The sequence below is a fragment of the Carya illinoinensis genome, chromosome 12 (genome assembly GCF_018687715.1).
Source record: "Carya illinoinensis cultivar Pawnee chromosome 12, C.illinoinensisPawnee_v1, whole genome shotgun sequence".
NCBI classification, from domain to species: Eukaryota; Viridiplantae; Streptophyta; class Magnoliopsida; order Fagales; family Juglandaceae; genus Carya; species Carya illinoinensis.
Window position 1 is genome coordinate 5,236,759 of NC_056763.1, and position 9,015 is coordinate 5,245,773.

Sequence of the window (9,015 nt, forward strand, 5' to 3'; positions counted from 1 at the left end):
GAGATATTCGAGCGTACACAAGGAGTAGATTTCTGTCAAAGTTAAAAATACAAACAGCAAAAGAAAGAAAAACAAAACAAACAGATACTCCAGAGTAGTAGACTCAAAACAAAATAAACAAAATGCAAAAGAATTTTTTTTTTTTTTTTTTTTTTTTTTTACATAAACTTGAGGTTTTTAGCCTCAAGTTTGAGACGCTCATGCTCTTCATACAACATCAGGTCATCCTTAGCCATGGGAGCTGGCAAGCGGAATGAAGAATCTAAAAGAGACTTCAACTGTTTATTCTTCTGCCGTTCGATTCCTTCCCTTATGTGAGACTCTTGAGAAATTCGTTGAAGTACAACGATTTGTTCTTTAAGCCTTTCAACTTCTTGGTTTTTGGCTTGTACCCGCTGGGAAAAAGCAACAATGGAGGATGAGTAGCGAGTCCCAAGACTCACCAGGTCGTAGATGGCATCGGAGTCTGACCTATTAGCCATACTATTATTTTCTAGTTGCAACATGGCACTAATGGTAGCTGCAGAAAGGACAGGAGGTTGAGATGCAGAGGAATGGGCCATTGACAGAAGAATAGAAGGCTTAAAAACGAGAATGTTGAAAGAATGCAGATGAGTTTATAGAGATGAGAAGAAAACTTGATGCGGATTTGATGAAGTTCAGGACTGATTTTATAGAGATAGCACAAAGAACCAGACGAGCTATCATCCAAGTCAAAAAGCAATGTGATTTCGGTGAAATGACATTTCTTAGAAACTCGGAGCCTTCAATCACGTTTTTCAACAACATCAGGTGATTTTTTTCAAATCTCCAGCCACTTGTCAGATCACGGACGGATCCAACTATTTTTTTAACTTTCAAATCTCCAGCCACTTGTCAGATCACGGACGGATCCAATTATTTTTTTCAACTATCTACAGTGTTTACTAACGCACCGTTTTCTTCTGTCTACCGTTTTCAATGAATCGGACGAAAGAAAACAAAGTGCACAGAACTAAGCAAGCAAAACAAACAATCAACATGAAATATAAAATCAAAGCAAACGAAAAAAAAAACAAAGCAAGTAAAGAAAACTGTAAAGAAGGAGAAGCAAATCAAAACACTTCCCTGGGATTTACAATGTACAGCCCACTCCATCGGGATTTGCAAAATTTTTGAAACTGTTTTCTTTGCTCGGAGAGAAACCGACGTTTATTTTGGGTGGACCATTCAGAAGGTATTCGCTCAGTCTCTTGAAATGGTAAAGAAGAATCTGCAAAATAATCAAAAAATTCAAAGTCATCTTCATTATCAGAGAAAGGAGAATTTGAGCAAATAAACTTTGTTGGTGTCAAACTCTTCACAGCATTCAAACCACTTGTGTCATCCAAATGTGCTGGCATTTTGCAAGCGTTGAAAACGTTCAACTCAAGTGCCATATTCCCAAAGGTAAGTTTCACAACTCCACTTCTGCAATTGATCAAAGCATTTGATGTAGCTAGAAATGGTCTTCCTAGGATGACAGGAGCTTGGTAAATAGTGGAGACCGGCTGCTGTATGTTAAGAACCACAAAATCTACTGGGTAGTAGAATTTGTTCACCTGGACCAACACGTCTTCTACAATACCCCTCGGTACCTTAACTGATCTGTCAGCCAGCTGTAGCATGATGGAGGTCTTTTTCAGCTCACCCAATCCCTGATGATAGAGTACCACAGGTTGGTATCCCATTACTAGTTTCAGCATTTGCACTCACAGGCTTCTTCTGTTCTGGTCTCGCTACCTCTGGTTCTTTTTCAGCTTCATTGTCTCTGCTGCATTTTTAGGCATAGGAGCAATTACCTCTGTGTCTATGGTCATCTCTGGTCGGGGAACTTCCTTCCCACTTCTCAAGGTAAGAACAGCTTTCGCTGTTTCAACAACGTCTCCTGAGGCATTTTGCACTTGATGTTGTTGTTGTCTGTATACTTGAGGATTAGGTTGAGGCTGTGCAGGAAATTTCCCTTTTTCTAGGGTGCTCAAGGTTGTGCTCATCTTATTAATAGTGCCATGCAACTCATTTATGGCTTGAGTATTATTTGTGGTGGCCTGAATGAATTGCTGAAATGTATTGGCCATCTGTGCCATACTGTCTTCTAGAGTCTTATTGGCAGATGATGAAGGCTGAGGACTTTGTGCAGCTACATGAGGTTGAAATCCAGGAGGAGCTACATAAGGATAGCTCTGAGGATTTTGATATGACGGATACTGGTGCTGAGGAGCGCACCTTGATTAAATGGTTGCTGCTGAGGTGGTGGGGACCAACCAGGCTGATCATTTCTCCATGAGAAATTTGGGTGATTTCTCCACCCCGGATTATATGTGTTGGAGAAAGGCTAATTCTGTGCTTGATTGACCCAGTTGGTTGATTGTATTGGCTCAGACCAACCTTCTTGAAATACTGGCATGAAATGATACATCAATCTAATATGGTGGAGATGAGTGGTTGATGCAAATGAGATGAGTAAAAAAAATAAAATACAATAACAAGTTTAAATTTAAGTTAGACAACTTTCCCTGGCAACGGCGCCAAAAACTTGACTCACTCAAAAATGAGTAGCACTAATGCTATCCCAAGTGCAGGAGGATGTCGTGTAATAATTAGGAATAAATTCCTAGATCGTCTCCTCAGGGAAAAGTTGCTTAAAATTAAACTTGATAAAAAAATGTGAAAAACTTCACAAAGAGAAAATAATATGATGGTATATGCAATGGATGAAATAGGGTACTAGTCATGGACTAGATTCATGTCTTTTGAATTTTGTTGGATTGGAATGTAAAGGACTTATAAATTAAACTCAGAAATTAATAAAACTAAATTAAGCATTAAACTAAATTAGAAAGTAATCGACAAAACATGAACGGAAAATTTAAAATGCCCAAAACTAAGATTCTAGAATTCATCTTTGTAATTAAATTACGAATTAAAATAACATATAACAGTTGTAATTACTATTAAATGAAAACTTAAAGAAATAAGAAAAATAAATAACACGAATAAGTAAATAGAAACTTAAAAGTATTCTATAAACTTTAAACTGAAGTTAAATAAAATAGGGAACAAAAAATCTAAACGAAAACATCCTTGCACGATTCGATTGAAATTCGAAACGAAAAGGAACAATTTCTTACGTATCACTCTTGAAAATTAATCTCTAAACCTTTAATAAAAACTCTATAACAATTCCTCTACTCTTCATGCATGATATTCAGAAAAATCAAAAACAAAAAAACAAAAGCTTAAAATCAAATCTTTCTTGCAATAAATTAAAGTAACACAATTAATTTAGAACTTCTAAAACAATTCCTTTTATTGTATGAAACAAACTAGTAATGAAACAAACTAGAATTGAAACAAACTAGAAATGAAACAAACTAGTAACTTAATGGAATTTAAGGTATTACACTCAATGAAATACAATTCTAGAACAAATATTAATGCACTAAAAAAAATGATAAAACAACAAAGCTTTGAAACTTAAAAGGAGAAACAAAATTTCTTAAAACAAAAAGGAGCTAATTCTTTCAAGTAAATAGCAGAAAATTATGTGTTGACAAGTGTTTTTCTAAGATTGAGTTGTCCTCAATTGTACTCAATTGTACTCTAAAATGTTCTCCTTTAAAGCTTCGGTGTGCACCTCCTTTTATAGCCAAAAATCTTGGCTACTCTTGCCTAACTCTTGCCAAACTCTTGCCAAACTCTTGCCTAACTCAATATGTCTTTCCATGCCATGTGTATAGGACCTACAAGCCAAAATTCATTGTTTTGAGTCATGCATGCGTTAATGACTTTCAATCTATTAAAAAAAATTTAACATATGGATCACACACAAAATTTATCTCATACTAAGCTTTCTAAATAAAATATGCATATGAATAAACATTATCCAATTATATCTCAAGTTATAAAATTAAGCATAAACTCATGCTATTAATCAATTTAAATCGTAACTTGCATTTATTCTTATTAATCATTTTTCCATTTAAAACCAATAATAATGTCATGATGAATTTAAAATACATTGGTTTTAAATAGTAAAAATGTGCAATATTCTAGCTCAATCACTCTCCACCAAATTTAACATTGAAAAAGTCATAAAAGGCTGGTTCCTTTCCATTGAATTGGACAAGAACCGAAATGAAGAAAAAAAGAAAGAAAACATGTGACAAATTGAAGAGAAGCCGGCTTTGTTGAAGTGTGAAGAACATGTGATGAATTGAAGATGGATTTCGGCTGAAATGAAATTGATTGGAGGAATGAGTTTGCAACTTGGGGCAGCTATTTATATATATATATATATATATATATTGCTGGATGAAGAAAAGAAAGGAGAGATACCGTGCTTGACTCTTGAAGAGAAGTCGGCTGGAATGAATTGTGCTGGAGTTTTGTGCTTGACTTGTAGAGAGGGAGACGTGCAGAAAAAAGAAAAGAAAAGAAAAGGAAGGAGCCGTGTAAATCAATGGAGACATGCTGGAATGAATTGTGAGAGAGTTTGGACCGGTCAATGCATGATAGGTGAGTATTGTAATTGAAGAAAACAAATTGAAGAAGTCGGCTGGAGAGGCAATGAAGAAACCGTGTATGAATTTGTATAAGTTAGGCAAGAAGTTAGTCAACAAGTTAGGCAAGAAGTTAGGCAAGAAGTTAGGCATGAAGACTTGGTTGTTTGGTTTGAATTAATAAACCAATTGAATAAAATAAGAAAGGAGGAATGCAATGCAAGACATGGCAATGAATGTAGGAATGCAAGTGGCCGAAATTGAGGCAATGAATGTAGGAATGCAAGTGGCCGAAATTGAGGTGTGAATGTAGGAATGCAAGTGGCCGAAATTGAGGTGTGAATGCAAATTGAGTGTGAATGCAAGATTGAAGTGTAAAACCAATTGAATGAGAGATGAAGTAGCCAAGATGTTCGGCTATAAAATGGGTGCACTCCGAAGCTTACAAAGAGAACAACTAGGACAACTCAAACTTAGACAAACACAACTCAACACACACAATTTTCTGCTATGTACTTGAAAGAATTAGCTCCTTTTTGTTTTAAGAAATTTTGTTTCTCCTTTTAGTTTCAAAGCTTTGTTGTTTTAGCATTTTTATTAAGTGTATTAAGATTTGTTCTAGACTTTTATTTCATTAAGAGTAATACCTTAATATTAAGTGTGCTAGTTTATTTCATTACTAGTTTATTTCATGTAACAAAAAGAAATTGTTTTAGAAGTTTTAATCAAGTGTGCTATTTTGTTTCATAAAGAATTGTTTTAGAAGTTCTAAATTAATTGTGTTACCTTAATTAATTGCAAGAAATGTTTGGTTTTAAGCTTTTGTTTTTGTTTTTGATTTTTCTGAACATCATACGTGGAGAGCAGATGAATTGTTATAGAGTTTTTATTAAAGGTTTAGAGATTAATTTTCAAGAGTGATACGTGAGAAATTGTTCCTTTTTGTTTCAAATTTCAATTGAATAGTGAAAGGAAGTTTTCGTTTAGACTTTTCGTTCCCTATTTTATTTAACTTCAGTTTAAAGTTTATAGAATACTTTTGAGTTTCTATTTACTTATTTCGTGTTATTTATTTTTCTTACTTCTTTAAGTTTCATTTAATAGTAATTACAACTGTTATGTGTTATTTTGAGAATTCGTGATTTAATTACAAAAATGAATTCTAGAATCTTGGTTTTGGGCATTTTAAATTTTCCGTTCATGTTTTGTCAATTACTTTCTAATTTAGTTTAATGCTTAATTTAGTTTTATTAATTTCTGAGTTTAATTTATTAGTCCTTTACATTCCAATCCAACAAAAAAAAAATTCAAAAGACATGAATCTAGTCCATGACTAGTACCCTTTTCCATCCATTGCATATACCATCATTTTATTTTCTCTTTGTGAAGTTTTTCACATTTTTTCAACAAGTTTAATTTTAAGTAACTTTCCCTGAGAAGACGATCTAGGAATTTATTCCTAATTATTACACGACATCCTCCTGCACTTGGGATAGCATTAGTGCTACTCATTTTTGAGTGAGTCAGGAGGGTTTAGCCAACTTGGCCCTTTTTAATCTGGTCACCTCTCTCCAGGTCGTGCCTAGGAAACAAAAGCCAGTCACGGCCCCTGCCCCTGCATTTGAGTTTCCTATGTTGGAGGGGTGGGTGAGTCAGGTAGAGCTGGGCGCAAGAGTGGTCGTGGCCCTTAACCTTGACTCCATCATTGCCGCGGGAGCTTGCTCGCCCCCTTCTTCCACCGTTGCCCATACTGAAGCGGCCACTGCTTTGCCCATAAGTGGCCACATAGAGACATCGGGCGCCTCACCTTAGGATGGGGTAGAAGGTGGAACAAGGAGTGTCCCCCACGCCCGACTGAAACAGGTGGAAAACCCCCTTCATCAATTGGTAGCAGGCAAGGAAGGCTTTCTTGCGTCGGTTGGTTCATGCCAAACTTCCTTAGAGAGCTTACCAGATACCATCTCAGGGGAAAAAACCCCTTCGTCAATTGGTAGCAAACCTGGACTCTCTCTTCCTCCTTTTCATGCCTTCTCTTTTGGTGGGGATACTGACTCCTTCCTTGAGGAGGAGTGGGTGAATTTTTTAAAGGAAGACGCCCGTCTTCGTGAGGCTGACCTGGCCTTCTTGCCGTTTGCTTTGTCCCCTGTGCATTTGGGTGATTTGTCGAGGAGGATGATGGCTTCATCTGTGAGGCCTGAGGGAGAAACCCTTCCAGACCTTGGCGAGATTGTGAGGGGGGACGCTAGCGGTGGTGATTCCTCAACGGTTGTTAATTCCTAGATTGAGGCCACTGCCCAGATGGCTCATTGTTTGAGAAGTTGGCTCTCTGAGGTATTATGCCTTTTGTCCTCTTTTGCATATACTCATTTCGTATCATCACCTCTCTTCATATCGGTTGCTTGTTTTCCTTCTTTCAGGGCATCAATAATTTGGCAGCATGGATAGTTGCTGACCGTTCCTGTATTGAGGAGGAGGTTAAAGAGCATCGCCAGTTATGCTACATAGCCAAACGTGCTTCCGAGAGGTGGCGAGTTGACAGAGCTGAATTGGTGGCCTTGTCCGAGGAGATGGAGGAGCTAAAAGTCCTGTTGGAGCAATCTGAGGGTTATTCCCATTCCTTGCAAGGTGACCTCGAGATGCGTGAGGCTGAACACCTAGAGCTGCGCGAGGCTGCCAGCCTAGCAAATGCGGCCAAAGCCAAAGATGACTTCGCCTTATCCATCCTTCGCTCCAAGAGGGACTCTGCTAGGCTGTAACTTTCAGAGGCTCAAGAGAAACTTAAGGTTGAGAGCTCTCGCTCGAGATTCGAGCTTGCTGCCCTTGATGAGGCACTATCCTCTCTTTGTGGAGACCTAGCCCGTTCTCAAGACAATGGCAGGTCCTTTGTGGAGAGTCTTCGGGAGGCAAACTTGACTCTTGGAGTCTGCCAGCGAAGTCTATCTAAGAAAGTGGGGGAGCTTACTACTGCTCAGGAGGAGGTCACACGGCTTCACACCCAGTTGGCCCACGTCCCTGCTACAAGGGACGACACTTTTCCTTATAGGCATGGCCGCGACATTTTGAGGCTAAGGAATTGTCTCTTGGTTGATCCTGCCACCAATCTTAGGATTCTCGACCAGGAATTGTTCTATCCTAAGGAAATTTCCTGATGTGCGGTTGACAAGTTTGGGTGGAAGGAAATGCCTGATGCTTTTATAAACATGCCTCTAGCGTTCCCGCCTGATGATGCCCCTTAACAGTTTTTCTTTTTTTTGCCCCTTGTGTATTTGACTGTGTATAATTTTTTTTATATTTTGTACATTTATAACAATGGACTTTGATTTGCTTTGTTGAATGCTTTGGCTATTGAGTCATGTTCTCGATTTGTGCGTGTCCTCCTTGCGCAAGGGTCATGCTAATGCTCTATGTATCGTTCCAATTTTATCGGAACCCAAGTGTGCCACTTTGTTAAACTAAGGAGATGAGCACAACACTGGGCTGCAAAGGGTTGCCTTTGGTGTTTTAGGGTTGGCGTGGTCTGAGGACTTGCGTGCCCTTCTTTCATGGCACCACAAGCTGCTAAGGTTTGTCTTTGGTGTTTAGGGTCAGCGTGGTCTAAGGACCTACGCACTCTTTTTTCATGGCACCACAAGCTGCTAAGGCTTGTCTTTGGTGTTTAGGGTTGGCGTGGTCTAAGGACCTAAGCGCCCTTTTTTCATGGCACCACAAGCTGCTAAAGCTTGTCTGTGGTGTTTAGGGTTGGCATGGTTTGAAGACATACGCCCCCTTTTTTCATGGCACCACAAGTTGCTAAGGCTTGTCTTTGGTGTTTAGGGTCGGTGTGGTATGAAGACCTACGCGCCCTTTTTTCATGACACCACAAGCTGCTCTTTTTTCATGGCACCACAAGCTGCTAAGGCTTGTCTTTGGTGTTTAGGGTCGGTGTGGTCTGAGGACCTACGCGCCTTTTTCATGGCACCACAAGCTGCTAAGGCTTGTTTTTGGTGTTTAGGGTCGGTGTGGTCTGAGGACCTACGCGCCCTTTTTTTTATGGCACCACAAACTGCTAAGGCTTGTCTTTGGTGTTCAAGGTTGGCGTGGTCTGAGGACCTACACACCCTTTTTTCATGGCACCACAAGCTGCTAAGGCTTGTCTTTGGTGTTTAGGTTGGGCGGTCACTGACCTTTCTTTTTGTAGAATTTGTATTCACCTCTGGGAACTCTTTCCTTTGCATCTAATTTTCAATGAATAAAACAAAATATATTCATAAATGGTGATAATGCAAACATTGGACAAAAGCAAAGGAAAGGAATACTTAAACAAAAAGTGGTACGAAAGTTATTGATAAAATTTCTTTAAGTGCTCCACGTTCCACAGGTGTGATAGTTCCTTGCCCTAGCTGTCTTTCAACTGGTACGATCTAGGCTCGTTGTTGGCCACTACTAAGTAAGGAACTTCCCATCAGGGTCCCATTTTCCCCTCGCCTTGGGTAGTCACCCCGCTTTTCTTCAAAAC

The 9,015-nt window shown here is 38.8% G+C and overlaps 1 pseudogene; it reads right to left on the bottom strand.

The window, feature by feature from the left end:
• Positions 1–7,860: 7,860 nt before the first annotated feature.
• Positions 7,861–7,972, bottom strand: LOC122290541 (annotated as a pseudogene).
• Between the last annotated feature and the right edge of the window lie 1,043 nt (positions 7,973–9,015).